Source organism: Erpetoichthys calabaricus, chromosome 4 (genome assembly GCF_900747795.2).
Source record: "Erpetoichthys calabaricus chromosome 4, fErpCal1.3, whole genome shotgun sequence".
NCBI lineage: Eukaryota > Metazoa > Chordata > Cladistia > Polypteriformes > Polypteridae > Erpetoichthys > Erpetoichthys calabaricus.
The window spans coordinates 237,344,118-237,362,064 of NC_041397.2; positions in this window are offsets into that span (position 1 = coordinate 237,344,118).

Here is a 17,947-nt window from a genome sequence, read left to right on the forward strand (position 1 = left end):
CTAAGCAACCAAAAAAGAGCATTTGGAAAGAACCCCTGGAGATCAAATAGATTCTGGTAATTGCAGGAAGACCATTAGCCATTGTGAACACCTCTGTAACTTAAAACTTGGGCAGTGACACAAGAGCCCTAGGACCAGTAAGAGGGCATTCAATGGTTCAAAACATTTCTTGGACATTCGTAACTGTATAAGTGAATCCAGTATTATATAGAAAGAATCCTGAGACAAGACATAATGTTTATGAAAGGAGAAATTTAAAGTGAAAGAGAGGGAAAACAAGAGTTGGCCGACAGTGTTGTGACTGTGACAGCATAGTGAGGGTGACAGAATGGGCAAGCCATCCAGCTGGACAGTTAGTCAGGCTCGAGCTTGGCTTGACATTTTTGCGGTTTCATTCAATACCCATAACCCCGAGACACAAGTAATAAAACAAAACTAGAGAAAGGCAAAGTGTTCCACATGTTTGTTTTAAACTTGTACTACATGATTGTAATATTTCCTTGCATAATTACTTATGAGTTTCCTTAAAAAAATAATTTCTGAAAAAAGGCATTAAATAAATACTGAAATGTTGACTTTTTAGGCATAACCATTGCCACATGTAAGTAGAGATCATGCAAAGCAAAACAAAGCAATTATGGTAGTTTTGATAGGCAAATTTCATAAAATGTATGGAGGAGTGAATACTAAATGTTTCAGGAGATTACAGACACAAATAGATAGTAGCAGAAATGGAGATGAGCTGAATTATCTGATTGGTCCTGTTTAGGTAAACGTTAGCAAAGAACCTAGAATGTCCTGTTCAATGCTGTACTAAAATATATTTAACACATTTTATTTGGAGAGCACATGCTTAATGTACTTCACAAAAGTTCAATAGCACACAGCAGAAAGAGAAGTACAGCACATGCAGTCCTGGAAATAATACTAGTTAGTAAAATAGTAATCCCAAATGAGAAGATAAATAGAGGAAATCATGAATGTGTGTTAGAACAGCAGTTCTATTGTGAACTAATAAATACAATTCTAGACACAAAGTTACGTGACAGGAAGCTAAATGGGCTTTACTGGAACTGACGCTTGAATTCAGTTGGTGGGCATGGGAGTCTTTGACAGTACTTGCTAAGGACAAAGTGGAAATACAAGAAGAAGAAATAAGAGAATATGAAAGAGCAAGATAACATCACACAATGTGGGGTATTTAAATGTTTCCCCAACTTCCATTTCTTCAAAAACCCATAAAGTAAAGAAAGCTTGTTCAACATTGGTGTGCAAATTCCACAAGTGTATGAGGTATGTAGGCCAACCACGAGCCATTAATTAGAATAGCAGGTTAGATTAGTAAGAATTATTTCTGTATATGTAAAAGCAAAATTTACAAATGTCTTAAAGCTACAGAATTAAGATATGTCTTTGTGGAACACCTGGGGGATGGATTGTCTTTAGTTAATGGCCCCAAGAGGTTATTGTGCATTCTGTCTTGAGAGTCTCCTTTTTTGTTGTAACAGTACTTGTAGCTGGTAAATCATCCAAAAAAGTATATTAATATAATTGCACAACCTGATAAATTATTACTGCTTGGTCAAATCCTACCTATACAGTTTACATTAGTAAAAAGCCAGACTATGACAATATACTTAGAAACTACATTTTCATTGTATAATAGAATAACATCAACAGACCTGGTATTAGTAAAGGAGCTGCAAAGAAAAATAAGAAATAAGATTAAGTACTTCATACAAAAATGTTGGGCTGTTCAATTTAACTGACAGCATTGTAGTCTTCTGAGGAAAATTGAAAAATATGTTAAACTGTATGAATCAAGTTATATAATAGTTTGAATAAATAGGACTATATTTAATATTTTCTCCTGCTGTCATTTTCAGCTATAAGAATACTCCTGGCTTTCTGTAATCTTTTTCGAATATGTTAAATAATGAGAGAAAACATAAAAAATTTTCCAAAGTCGGTGTTAAAAGAGAGGCATTACAGACTGCAACATACGGCAAGAATTTGTGGAGGGGATGTGCAAGTGTGCACTCATAGGCCACGTTCACATTTCCAGCCCGATGTGACTCAAATCAATTTTTTTGGCCTTAATTTGACGCAAAAGTGATGTTTTTAGGGCTGCATGGACACAGATATGTGATCTTTTCAAATCTGATTTGAGTCATTTTCATATGTGGTCCTAGATCAGATACATATTGTGGCCATGTGTCATGAATGAGAGCGGTCAGCTTGGAATTCAATTGTTTTCTTTTTCCTTTTGCCTATGTGTGCGGGATGAGCACTGTCATCATCAGCCAGCATCACCAGTGCCACAAAACATCTATGGAGGAAAGCTACACAGCTGTGACAATAGTCATGGCCCCAGTATTGTGGGTTTCTTTCTTGTACCCACACATGTCTTGGTGCAGCAGTGTCAGCAATAGCTGCGGAAACAGCAAAAGCTAGCTGTCTGGGGGTTTTTATTGCCTTCTTGACCTAATCATATACAGTGGTGTGAAAAACTATTTGCCCCCTTCCTGATTTCTTATTCTTTTGCATGTTTGTCACACAAAATGTTTCTGATCATCAAACACATTTAACCATTAGTCAAATATAACACAAGTAAACACAAAATGCAGTTTGTAAATGGTGGTGTTTATTATTTAGGGAGAAAAAAAAATCCAAACCTACATGGCCCTGTGTGAAAAAGTAATTGCCCCCTGAACCTAATAACTTGTTGGGCCACCCTTAGCAGCAATAACTGCAATCAAGCGTTTGCGATAACTTGCAATGAGTCTATTACAGCACTCTGGAGGAATTTTGGCCCACTCATCTTTGCAAAATTGTTGTAATTCAGCTTTATTTGAGGGTTTTCTAGCATGAACCGCCTTTTTAAGGTCATGCCATAGCATCTCAATTGGATTCAGGTCAGGACTTTGACTAGGCCACTCCAAAGTCTTCATTTTGTTTTTCTTCAGCCATTCAGAGGTGGATTTGCTGGTGTGTTTTGGGTCATTGTCCTGTTGCAGCACCCAAGATCGCTTCAGCTTGAGTTGACGAACAGATGGCCGGACATTCTCCTTCAGGATTTTTTGGTAGACAGTAGAATTCATGGTTCCATCTATCACAGCAAGCCTTCCAGGTCCTGAAGCAGCAAAACAACCCCAGACCATCACACTACCACCACCATATTTTACTGTTGGTATGATGTTCTTTTTCTGAAATGCTGTGTTCCTTTTACGCCAGATGTAACGGGACATTTGCCTGCCAAAAAGTTCAACTTTTGACTCATCAGTCCACAAGGTATTTTCCCAAAAGTCTTGGCAATTATTGAGATGTTTCTTAGCAAAATTGAGACGAGCCCTAATGTTCTTTTTGCTTAACAGTGGTTTGCGTCTTGGAAATCTGCCATGCAGGCCGTTTTTGCCCAGTCTCTTTCTTATGGTGGAGTCGTGAACACTGACCTTAATTGAGGCAAGTGAGGCCTGCAGTTCTTTAGACGTTGTCCTGGGGTCTTTTGTGACCTCTCGGATGAGTCGTCTCTGCGCTCTTGGGGTAATTTTGGTCGGCCGGCCACTCCTGGGAAGGTTCACCACTGTTCCATGTTTTTGCCATTTGTGGATAATGGCTCTCACTGTGGTTCGCTGGAGTCCCAAAGCTTTAGAAATGGCTTTATAACCTTTACCAGACTGATCGATCTCAATTACTTCTGTTCTCATTTGTTCCTGAATTTCTTTGGATCTTGGCATGATGTCTAGCTTTTGAGGTGCTTTTGGTCTACTTCTCTGTGTCAGGCAGCTCCTATTTAAGTGATTTCTTGATTGAAACAGGTGTGGCAGTAATCAGGCCTGGAGGTGGCTACGGAAATTGAACTCAGGTGTGATACACCACAGTTAGGTTATTTTTTAACAAGGGGGCAATTACTTTTTCACACAGGGCCATGTAGGTTTGGATTTTTTTTCTCCCTAAATAATAAACACCATCATTTAAAAACTGCATTTTGTGTTTACTTGTGTTATATTTGACTAATGGTTAAATGTGTTTGATGATCAGAAACATTTTGTGTGACAAACATGCAAAAGAATAAAAAATCAGGAAGGGGGCAAATAGTTTTTCACACCACTGTATACAGCTGATGACCTGTTTGCTGTCCTCCAGAGCAAAATGCGATGCACACACTAGCTATTGGCACATTCATTTTGCCAGTTTTAATACCACGATGTACTATTGTCTCACGAATTTGATGTTTTTTGTTGTTGGTGACTCAGATGAAATGTATCAATGTGCGCATGCATGCCGTATCTGAGAAGAAATGTGTTCACATTACAGTTAGATACAGATCATTTGTACTTATGACTGTGAACCATCAAGATGGGCAAATCAGATCAGAGCAAAAAATCTGAATTGAGCAGTGAGGCTTGTAATGTGGACGTAGCCCAAGGACAAATTTGCTACCTCTCATTTCATTGAAACAGCCTTTCTAATCAATCAGTCCACATGTAGTTACAATGGTGTTGAATGTAATATCAAATATTGGTGTCTTGCTAAGATTTTGCATAGAATTGTATAAGTATTTTGCTGTGACTAGAACCAATAACACACATTCATCTTGAAGTCTAATTTTTGTTTCATGTAAGGAGCATAAACTTCAAATTTGAATTACTGATTTAAATGGGAAATTTTAATGACATTGATGGCTACTTTCTAGTTAGATTTTAAGTGTATAATGTGAATTTACTTTAACTTAATAATTAAGATTATTCATGAAAATGGTAAAGTTACAAAGATCAGATGTACAGGTGCTGGTCATAAAATTAGAATATCATGACAAAGCTGATTTATTTCAGTAATTCCATTCAAAAAGTGAAACTTGTATATTAGATTCATTCATTACACACAGACTGATGTATTTCAAATGTTTATTTCTTTTAATGTTGATGATTATAACTGACAACTAATGAAAGTCCCAAATTCAGTATCTCGGAAAATTAGAATATTGTGAAAAGGTTCAATATTGAAGACACCTGGTGCCACACTCTAATCAGCTAATTAACTCAAAACACCTGCAAAAGCCTTTAAATGGTCTCTCAGTCTAGTTCTGTAGGCTACACAATCATGGGGAAGACTGCTGACTTGACAGTTGTCCAAAAGACGACCATTGACACCTTGCACAAGGAGGGCAAGACACAAAAGGTTATTGCTAAAGAGGCTGGCTGTTCACAGAGCTCTGTGTCCAAGCACATTAATAGAGAGGGGAAGGGAAGGACAAGATGTGGTAGAAAAAAGTGTACAAGCAATAGGGATAACCGCACCCTGGAGAGGATTGTGAAACAAAACCCATTCAAAAATGTGGGGGAGATTCACAAAGAGTGGACTGCAGCTGGAGTCAGTGCTTCAAGAACCACCACGCACAGACGTATGCAAGACATGGGTTTCAGCTGTCGCATTCCTTGTGTCAAGAAACTCTTGAACAAGAGACAGTGTCAGAAGCGTCTCGCCTGGGCTAAAGACAAAAAGGACTGGACTGCTGCTTTCTGATGAAAGTAAATTTTGCATTTCCTTTGGAAATCAAGGTCCCAGAGTCTGGAGGAAGAGAGGAGGGGCACAGAATCCACGTTGCGTGAGATCCAGTGTAAAGTTTCCACAGTCAGTGATGGTTTGGGGTGCCATGTCATCTGCTGGTGTTGGTCCATTGTGTTTTCTGAGGTCCAAGGTCAACGCAGCCGTCTACCAGGAAGTTTTAGAGCACTTCATGCTTCCTGCTGCTGACGAACTTTATGGAGATGCAGATTTCATTTTCCAACAGGACCTGGCACCTGCACACAGTGCCAAAGCTACCAGTACCTGGTTTAAGGACCATGGTATCCCTGTTCTTGATTGGCCAGCAAACTCGCCTGACCTTAACCCCATAGAAAATCTATGGGGTATTGTGAAGAGGAAGATGCAATACGCCAGACCCAACAAATCAGAAGAGCTGAAGGCCACTATCAGAGCAACATGGGCTCTCATAACACCTGAGCAGTGCCACAGACTGATCGACTCCATGCCACGCCGCATTGCTGCAGTAATCCAGGCCAAAGGAGCCCCAACTAAATATTGAGTGCTGTACATGCTCATACTTTTCATGTTCATACCTTTCAGTTGGCCAACATTTCTAAAAATCCTTTTTTTGCATTGGTCTTAATTGATATTCTAATTTTCCGAGATACTGAATTTGGGACTTTCATTAGTTGTCAGTTATAATCATCAACATTAAAAGAAATAAACATTTGAAATACATCAGTCTGTGTGTAATGAATGAATCTAATATACAAGTTTCACTTTTTGAATGGAATTACTGAAATAAATCAGCTTTGTCATGATATTCTAATTTTATGACCAGCACCTGTATGTATGTAATATTTATAAGAGAGTATTAACATTATAGGATAGTGTTAATGTTATTTAAAGAATAAGACATGAAATATCTTCACAAAACAACAGAATGTCTAGCCATTCAATCAAAATAGCTACCAAAATATTATGACATTATTATTTATAATTAACAGGTATGAGCTGAAGCAAAGTGTTAAATACGCTCATCAGTATCTAGTGAGGGCAGCACACCAATCACCTGGCATTTGCAGACATCATTAGATGATTTTCTGTGTGAGTAACACTCATTTTTTTCTCTTGGCTGATTTTCTGCCACATATTTGAGTCATCCAAATGATAGATAAAAACAGTTTTTCAGATTCTGGCATTTATTAGAGTTAATCATCCAATTATCCATTTAGCTGCTCATTTACTCTATCAGGAATGTGATTGACATAATTGACAGCAATGTTTATGCTCACTGACAACCTATTTCGCATTCAGGTGGGTAAAATAGTAGCCTCAATTTATTATTTTTCACAAAGACAAAATAGTGTCATTTTTAAATAGGCAAAGTGAAGTCCTCTATATTCTCCCAAATGAAACAAACGTAATAATTATATATAAACTGAAAAGGGTTCAGTGCTCAGAGGTGAGCTTGCTATTCATACGGAATAATCATCAACACCCAAACAAAATGTGCATCTAAAGTAGGGTGTCTGTTGTATCCTCTAAGACATCTTCAAGACACGTTTTGTGTGTTATAAAGAGGTAGAGTTTCTAATTATTTAGGAACACAAAGTATAAAATTAAAGTGTATATATTGAAATAGTTTTTACTTACATACAATAGTAAGAATTGATTTAGCTATTATATATCAATTTTGAAACAGTGCATTGCGTTCAACATAAAGGCACCCAATAATCTTTGGCAACAAGTTAACCATCTTAGACACCTAACTAGCTATAAGCAGAAATCAGTGATTAAAATGAAACATAATGGAGTTCTTCATCACTGATACTGCTCCGCCAACTGAATGCACTAAAATGAAATGGAAATATTTATAAATATATGTTTAAAACAAAAACTCACGTAGAAATCCTGTTCGACCTATAAAGGAAAAAATAGACCTCATTAAAGACTCATCCTTCTGTCTGTGAATAAATTTACATTCATTTGCTTTCAATGATCAAACTGCACCAGACTTAAGATTTTATAAAAGTTTGCAATGATTGTAGAATATTATTGGTGAGCCTTCAGAGATTTTCCATTTTAAACTTTAGGGAAGGAAACAGTGCATTCACATTAGTAAAGTATATACAGTATATGCTTAAGAGCTATTAAAATAATAAAAGGTTATTCAATTTCGCTAGAGGTCAGAATCTGTAACTGATTCATCAATTCTTCCTGTCAAGAGTTTTCTTTTGATTGATATGACAGTCTAGCATTCAATCCAAGTTTAATTATATGCTTGCAATGAAATGAACACTGATAAACTTCACTTTAAGTAAAGATATGTACTGCATGTATCCTGACTCTGCAGCCCGCAGAGTCCAGAAATACTGCATCAGTGAAACTGATGGGATTATATACTCATTGCCTAATAACTTTAATTCCACTATTGCAATTACAGCATCAAACATCCATGTAAAATTACATAAAAGGCAGGTTAGAAGACACCAGTTCTGGAAATGCTTGGCACAGACAACCCACACTCACATTCGTTGTGGAGTTTCCAATTGACTTGGCAGTATGTCCTTCTAAGTCCGAGTCAATAAACAAGAACATGTAAGTTCATACAGTAGCAGGAACGTGTGGTCAGGGGAGTCAGGTGTCATTATGAAAAGTAAAAAAACTAATAATGATAAGATAAAATAAATGTGTCCACTGGTCTGTGCTATAAATTTGTTTTCTGTATGATTACAATAATTTTGATCATTTTTATAGTCAAAATCGCTGAATTTGAGCATTTCCTGTTCAAATACAGGGGAGAAGCGTAAGTTGCGGTAGCGGTAAGCCTTAGTTTACCTCGGACTGCGCTCTCCCTCATACATGGGATTGAAGCATGCAATTGGCGAGTGCCTGTTGCTGTCTCTAACTATGTTACCAATATAATGTTTGCGTTTATTATACACCCTGACTGTCCACAGTCTGGCTAATATCGTTAATGAATGTGTGTGACATATTCAGTCTTGCTAATCGGACCTAAAACCGCAGTGAAAATGCACAAGGTGAGGCAGACAGTACTGTGCTGCACCGAAGGGGGTGGATGTGAGCCCAACAGGTGCTTGTTGCTGCTGTTCTTCAACGCAGAGGCTCAGGGCATCAATAAGTTGACGATATCAGAAAGTCAGGTGCACTGTAGCAGTCCGTTTATTTTAATTTTTTGTTCCGACTGACTGCCAAAAAGGAAGATTAAGACTTTTAAAACTAAAGGAAAATAAGGAGGACTTTTACAAGAAAGTGACAGAGATTTTCGTGGAGAAGGATAGGCGCATGGACTTCATTTAAATATACAGGTAAGACCATAAACGGTTTTCAGTTTTATAAAAAACTGGATCAGACTAAGAAAAAAAACAATCCAATATTTAAAAACTAAATTTTGACCTCAAATAAAATATTCTTTCTTGTTATCCTTTCACTGAACAGTCTGTATTAAAATTGATTAAAGCATCAGAATTAAAATCTTTTAAAAACAACTAAATATTTCAATGAAGGTCAAAATTGAAATCCGTTTTTTTACATCACTCTATACTTTCATTTGTATTTAATGAGTGTGAATTGTGAAATTACAACAGCAAATTTAGAACACATGGAGGGTGCCACTATTAATGTATGTTCCTTCTTAGCCAAATATGTACCTTATACCTATGTGTGTGTAAAGAATGCTGATGAGATGTGAAACATAACCAGTAGTCAATGTGCATGCTGCCGATTGAACAGTGAATAAGCTTCTCTTTTGGATTCATATATTTATAAATCTAACTCTGAAGGAGTCAGTGCCTCACCAGCCATGAACCTGACCACATGTCACTGTGCAGCAGTTTCAAGTGTTTTAAAGAAGTAATGAAACTAATACAGGCACTAAATGATATCCCTGTCTACCTACCTGCTTTCAAAAACAGGGAAGTCCCCAGACAAAAGGAAACACAGCATGATCTACTGTAAGTGTGTTTACAAACAAGAAATGCAACCAAATAAATCAACAAATAATACCATTTATAATCCTAGAAAATACCACAAAGCTGCATTATTATTTATTGTGTTTCACATTTCAAATACAGTACTTCAAAAGATTTCCTATGCTGGATTCAAGCAGGTTTGAAAGTGACAGTAGATGGCTAAATTTGTTTCTTTAGCTAGAATTTTATTTTAACAATGAGGAATGCAGATCAATTTAATATTCATGGACTATGCTGAGGAAGATAAAGATATGCTGTTTTCTTTCTTTCTTTTTTGTTATATAGTCCTTCTATTAACATCCCCCATCCCAGTGCATGACCAACACTGAAAATAAAAGCAGAGACTATTTTTTCCACTTTAAGTTTTCAATCAGTACTCATAACAATATGTTTAGATACCTACGTGACATAGTGAGATTGTATCCAGCCAGAAAATAATTCAGTCTACCTTTCAGATGTAGTATTTTCCTAAATAATCATGCAATTCTGTATTTCTCCCACACACTTTTCACATTTTATATTAAGATTGAAAACTGAATATATTCTGGATTAAACAAAATATATAAAATAAAATTGCAGTCTTAATGTGTGGTCCAATTTGCATGAGAATTGCTCTACAAGTCAGATGAGTAAGAAAAGCCAACGTAACAGATTTATTGATCCAGGGGAGGAGTACACATTATAATATCAGAACAATATCAGCCCAACAATGTCATCCAACCTATTAATCTACATTCTCCAAAATAACATCAAGTCGATATCTGAAGGTCCCTAAAGTCCTACTCTCTATCACACTACTTGGGAATTTCTGCCATGTGTCTATGGTTCTTTGCCTGAAGAAAATCTTTCTGATATTTGTGCAAAATTTATCCTCAAGTTTCCAGCTGTGTCCCTGAGTTCATGTTGAAGAATTTATTATAAAATGACAGCCTGGATCCCCCATATTAATTCTCTACAGTTATGACACCTCTTAATCTCCATTGGATTAAACTGAAACATTCAGCTCCTTCAGTCTCTTCTCTTAGCTCATGCCTTTTAGACCCAAAATCTACCTAGTCACTCTTCTCTGGACATTCTCTAGCACTGCTACATCTTTTTGTAATATGGAGACCAAAACTCTACACAGTACTCCAAAAGAGGCCTAACAAATGTGCTATATAAGTTATGCATAAACTCTTTGATTGGTACTCCACACATCATGATATTTAAGTTAACATTTTATTGGCCTTCTTGACTGCTTCTGTACGCTATCTTGATATAGACAGCGATAAGTCTACTTTGGTACTTAGATTCCTCTCATGAGTAATAATTATAAAGAGCAGATCTGAATATACAATCTTACATCATGTATTCAAATGTAAGATTTCTACTTTCCACGTGCAATACCTTACATTTACATACATTACATTTCCTCTGCCACAAATCTTCATAAGTCTGCATGCTGTCCAGGTCCCTCTGTAACAATTTAGCCCATTCCACTTTATCTGCCGTGACACTCATTCCTGGCCTATAGTTGTAGCTGATCATTTTTCTTATACAGCTGGTAGATTAGTCTTGAATAAAACTTCAGTGACTAATGACACAAGTGTCTATGTGACATAGACTGATGCCAGTGCCAAGTGGTGTCCTATGGCACATCTAACCAAACATTGTGCATCTCCTGGTCTGTATGTTACAGCGACCTGAGAAGGGTATGAAGTGGGCTATTACTGACATCTTAGAATAAACATTACATGCACTTTTGGTGAAAGGTCACTGTGCACTGCTAACCAGTGAAGAGTGCTGGCATTTCAAAGCTATCCTCAGGAGATGGCAACCACATGCAGTGAAACACTATACACTGATGTCTTACCATGTGACAGTATATTTAGGAGATCTAATCCTGTGCGTTGTGTGCCAGATAAAACGCCCAACCCTCTTTCTTTAATGTTACCTGTGAAGTTTAAGATTTCTTCCTGTATTGTTCTTATTTCCCCTCTTCTGTGACTATACTGTATTATTTGCACTTCCCTTGTTTTCAGTTGGAATGGAAGATACACCTATTTTCTGACACGAGTGTCTGCTTTGTTTAGTTTGTTGGTCTTCCCATCCAATTTCATGATACTGTATTATCATTCTCCCTTTTTACATCATTCCTTATTTTTGCATGACTTTCTTTTTAGTCAATTTATCTTTGCTTAGTTGACCATATCTACAGTGCTAATCTCCAGCATTAACAGGTGTTTTACCAATTTGTTGCCATAATCAGAAATCAAGGAGTGTTAACTGGCTCAGCTCAAAGGAAAGCTTCATTTCCTTCCATTCCTCAAACGCGGTCATTCATTCTTTCCAATAACTTGTGTTCTATGTTCTTTTATATTGTTTTTGGTAAAGGCTAACTGAAAAAGTACATTCCAGAGACAGGCATATTTAAGCAAAGACTCATTTAGGGGTGTCACAGCAAAGAAAAAATAGGTCAACATCAACCATTTTCTACTTTCTAATATTTCATTTACAAGTCTGAACTTTAACACACTTAAAATTTAAAAGGTTTCAGGGAGGTCTAAATCATTTTATGTACTGTGTAGTGAATTAAATAATATTGATTTTTTGAAGCCAATAAAAAATTCTGTCTACTACCACAAACCAAATCTAAATCCCATACTTGCTAAACTTACATTTGACAGTAAACTTAATTTATCCAGGATAATAAAATGAGTTCATCAAGAACACAGGGTCACAGATGGAAACTTGTTAAGGGTAAATTTCGCACAAAAATTAGCACTTTTTTTCACACTCTCACGCATGCACGTCAGTGGATTGCCCTCAGGGCTCATCTGAGGTAAGTTATACCACACCAGGATGAGAGGGAGCACTGGCACTAATCGTGTCCTCTTCCATTCCCTCCGAGGTGACGAGTGAGAGCAGCTGACTCTGCCCCTTCTGGTCTCCCGGAAGGAGGCGTCACTCTGTGATCAGAGCACCCTGCAGGACAGAGCTCCCATATTGTGACCTTCAAGGAAGGAACGAACTGCTGAGCCTTAACTGGCTTCCTACTTGTTTTATTTCTTTTCCTATTCATGCCATAGACTTCCTATTTTGTTTTCTGTTTCCTTGGATTAAACAGGAATGATCGGGTTGGCATCCCAACATTTATCCTTTTGAAATTGTTGTTCCTCACCTGACCACAACACAGAGAACCATAGACACATGGAATAAGTTACCAAGTAGTGTGGTAGATAGTAGGACTTCAAAACTAGACTTGATGTTATTTTGGAAGGATTAAGTGAATAGAAGTGGTGAGCTTTGTTGGGTTGAATGGTCTGCTCTCGTCTAGATTGCCCTAATAAAACATTTCTATGCAAAATTAACCAGAATAAAAATTCTATCACTATTTGCCCTAATAAAACATTTCTATGCAAAATTAACCAGAATAAAAATTCTATCACTATTTGCCCTAATAAAACATTTCTATGCAAAATTAACCAGAATAAAAATTCTATCACTATTAATTAGAGCAAAGTAAAAAATACTATAATTCACTCACGTCTGTTTCCTGCACGGCCTACAAAAAAGAGTAAAAAACAATTAATATTTCAAATAAAAGTGAAACATGCTTCCTTCAGAATCACAGTATTCTGTTTGAAAGTATACTTATCTTCATCTAACATTACAAGTACTTGGATATTTCATTCTTCTTTACCAATTGTTTTAGTCTACTTTAAAAATGGGGTTATACATTTTAAATTGCTGAAGTATAATATTTCTGCAAATTCCTATGGGTGATAAAATACAAGGGCAACTAATTAATGGGACTGCACATCTGCAAATTTATCTGTCTGTATAAAAGTTTTCAAATCTCTGTGTTTGGCAAAATTGTCAACTGAACTGAACTTTTTTTCATATATTCACTGGCTTCTTATCTGTATATAATGAACAGAGCCATCATGATTAAAAAATGTCTGCTTATGCAACATTTTCAAAATCTTTCCTTGATATTTAATTTTTGTATGTATGTTATTAGAAATATATATAAAAGCTAATGTTTCATTGCTTAAAGCTCACAAAAGTTAATTCATTTATAATTTTAAAACGTTTTGTAAGCTAATCATTTAGGTTATTAAAGTAAAATTGCTCCAGGGTGTGAAATATTCAGTTATAGAGCTCCTTGGTTTTTATCCATTAAGCAAAATGTAGAAAATTGTGCTGACCAAAGTGTTTCTTTTTTAAGTTAGAATCTGTACTCTATTTGGCTAATCACTTCAAGGCAATATTGAAGATAATTTTTAGCTGATGTGTTTTCATATAACTTGATCACTATTTAGCCAAGTAAAACAGTAAAGAAAATTGCTTAAATATTATGTTCTAAAATTATATTTTGCACAAATAGTAAAAATAGTGAATAAATAAAAGTTATAATGCAGTTAAGGGTGGCATCATAAGCAGTGGTTAGTTTTGCTGCTAACTGTCCCAGTCATCATCTGTGTGGAGTTTGCATGCATTTTCCAACCACATTCCCAAAGACAGGCTTGTTAGATTAATTGGTGACAAAGTTTTCCCCATTTGTTTGTTTGTATATAATGGTGTGGAAAGCAGCCCGGACACAGACAGGCAGACACTGATGGTTTACACCCAAACACACGTTTATTATACTTTTTTATTTACCAAGTACCACACATAACCCAGTGCCCCTGCACCAATCACCCTCAGTCCAGGCCTCTTTCAATAATGCCTCTTCTCCTGACCGCCTCCACTCCTCTCCACAGAGCTCTGTCCTCTTCCTCCCGACTCCAGCTATCGAATGGAGAGAGGTGGCCCCTTTTATGTTCACCCGGACATGCTACAGGTGCCTCCCGATGAACTTCCGCCGGCTCTTCCTGGTGTGGCGGAAGTGCTGGCTGAGCACCTGGAAGCCCTCCGGGGGTCCATGGTGTCCCTGACGTCCAGGGCTCTTCAGGCATTCGGGCACCCCCTGGCAGTGACCATGAGCCCCTATAGGGTTGAGCTTCCATGCTCTGTTCCCGTGGTCTCCATACAAACCAGGGCGGCTGCCCCCTCGTGGTCTGGAGGAGGCATAATCCCTCTTCCGGTCCTTCCGGGCGTCCCGGCTGGGTACCACCTCCAGCCGCTCGCCACAATGGGCACTGCTTTAGACTGGCACCCTGTACAGTTTTGTTTCCTTCTTGACACTACTACTACTTGAACAGTACTACTTGAATAGGCTCCGGCGATCTGCAGCTCTAAATTGGATTAAGCCAGATTGAGAATGATGATGATGGTGGTATTGGTCATAGGATTAAAGTTTTACCCATCAACAGCTTATGATGATGATAGTGCTATTGTTCATTGAATTGAAGTTTTCAAGATTGTTTGTGTGTTAATGGGCACCACTTCGGACTGGCACCCTGCACAGCGTTGTTTCTTGCTTTCCCTGAGTAGTACATGAATAGGCTCTGGCGATCTGCAATGCTGAATTGGATTAAGTCGGTTTGAGAAAGATGATGATGGTGTTATTGTTCATAGGATTATTGTTTTATTATGTAAATAGTAGTTATGCTACCCAACTAAGACAGGTTAACATCTAATCAATCAACATAGACCTCAACATTAATGTCTGCATGTGTACCATTTAATGCATGCAACTCCGTTATATGCTATTTGGCAAGGGATTGGTAAAAGCAGTGTTAATATTGGTGATGTTCCATCTTTTGGAATGTCAGAGACATAGCAATGGGACAGACACACAGATTTTTATTATGGTAAATATATCAACAAGAATCCAATAAGACATCTACTGATATCCCTTTATATGTAACTAATGTAAGTGCACAATAAAAAAAAATGCCTTTACTATAAAATAAAAGATGGAATTTACCCACCTTTGTAAAAGTAGGATATAAAAATCTTGGAGAATATTAAAGGATATCAAAAAACAAAAATATGAATTTTGTAAAATGCAAGATCAGGAAGTGATAGTTCTCTGATTAAAGAGGCTAAAAGCGCTTCATTGATCTTTGCACACCCCATTCCCAAATGATCAAGTAATAAGGCAAGGAGTGGCTGGGCTAGTTCAGGATCGTGACTGTCCAGTGGCCCCTATATGATTCAGTAAACCTCTTTGAAAGATTCAAGTGAGGAAAGCACTATTAAAATGTAAAAAAGTATTTATTATTATTATCGCTTAATTATAGTAGGAAGAAGACAATACTTTAAGGGGTCATAAAAGGAGATTAATATATAGATAGATAAGAACTTAACAAAGCCTAACAACAAGTAAGCTATACTCTTATAACAGAGTTTTCTTCCTATGACTGGTGCCCCTCCTGCAAATTGCTTCCTCTCTCTGAAGTGACCTTGTGTTCTGTCTTCTCTGTAAAGAGAAAAGGGCAATGGTCAAAGCCACTAGACTGTAAAAACTGCACACTTCCCTTGCTGAACTTTGCCATCTGTAGGAAAGCACAGTGTAAAGAATCTGGGTTGTGGGCTTAATTTTATAAAACCAGCACACTTGCCATGAGTCTCCCACCCAACCCACCCCCTCCATTGTCTGCTCTCAGATCCTGGTCTCCACAAAGAAAGTAAAGAACAAGCACTCCAGCTGGTCAGGCCAAAGGATGCGATTCCCTCAAGTGACGATTGGCCTTTATAAATAAGAGGGCTTATCATGTAACAGCTCTTCTACGCTCCCTCAGTGAATGCCACCCTGTGTAGCATATTGTTCTCCTGCATTCTTAATCTGAGGCACACTGGTGATGATACCAAGGTAACTGGGCTTGTTTCACATGGCTGGTGCCTTTGACATCATGAACTTGTGATGTACTCTCCCTAAAGAGAGCAAAACACCACCCTTATCGCTTGACAGCTATGTTTGCTCATGTGACTAATACAACAACAACAACAGCATTTATTTATATAGCACATTTTCATACATATAATGTAGCTCAAAGTGCTTTACACGATGAAGAAAAGAGAGAAAAAAGACAAAGACAACACTAATTATCATAGAATAACAGTAAGGTCCAATGGCCAGGGAGGACAGAAAGAACAAAAAAAAACTCCAGACGGCTGAAGAAAAAAATAAAATCTGCAGGGGTTCCAGACCATGAGACCTCCCAGCTCCCTATGTGGCTATTAACAGATACTGTACTACTCATCTTGATTGAAAGTAGAAAGAGAAACATCATATCAGAACATCCTAGTCAGGGACAGGAACAGAAATAGAACGATGGACTAGCCTGGGTTAGGTAAACACATTTTTTGGTAGACACACCAGCCTATCCGCCTTTTTTCCATATATACCAAATTTTTTCTTATTATTTCACAGAATCCTTAGATCTATTGATTGGTATTAGTTAATCTGTTTCATTTTAATATTTTATTTGTACTTTGTTTTTAAAAAATGTACTATTAAAAAAAAACTATGGAGCTTTCCTGTTGCTGTTGTTATGATTTGGTATTCAATGATAATTTTATGTGCATTAATTTGAACCTATTATGCACTTTATATCTTTGGAGTTGCAGAATTTAATATCATTATTGTTTCCCTGCTAGGATGTAGCTCTAAGATTGTAAGAAAGTTTTGTGTCATTTTCCAATTCTGCCTTGGTTTCAAATATGCTGAAATTGTATGTAGTTGCTGTTGCCATGTTGCTAGACCAACAACCCACGAAGTGCATGACTACTGGGGATGTGGATGTAACAGTCGTAATACATTTCATATTCATCTGGGTTTGTGGACACCTCAAAAAAAATTGCAGTGTGTTGATATCAGTGTTCTTTTTTAGTGTTTAAGACTGCTTTTGGCTTCGACTGAGATGTTTGACTAGCATTTAGTTTTTTGACACACAGTAATGATCTTTTGCATGTATTTTTGCTTTGTGCCCTCCTCCACCATAACCTATTGTCTATGGGGAAGGAGGGAAAGCTTTAGATTTGTCAGAAATTTCAGTCTCCGGTTTTTGACAGATCTTAATATTTTAGGGTCCCCTGATACTGAAAACATCAATGTCTTGATGATGATATGTGTGTGTGTCTGTGTGTCACAGTTACTTGAGGACGGTCTAGAGCTAAAACGGCTAGATGGAAAAATACCAAACTCAAAACGTAAGCCTCTTATGAGATGACAATGTGCTGATTAGTTTTTAAAGCAAATCATGCAAGAGAAAAAGACACTCTAGAGGAACCCTCAAATACTGCAATTCAGCAATAAATAATGAATTCTTCTTGTCAATTGCAGTCATAATGACCTATTTTATGATCAGAAAGATCAGCATCAGAGCTGTAAAGAATTACTGAAATGCTATAGAATAGTTTGGGTAACTTGGTTCCTAGGGCATAAAGCCTATTGATGCTCATGTCCACATTTTTTACTTTTCTTCTGTTGGGCACTTTTATTGCTCAACATTTCCCTCTTTTGCATTATTGGTGAAATTTTAACCACCAGA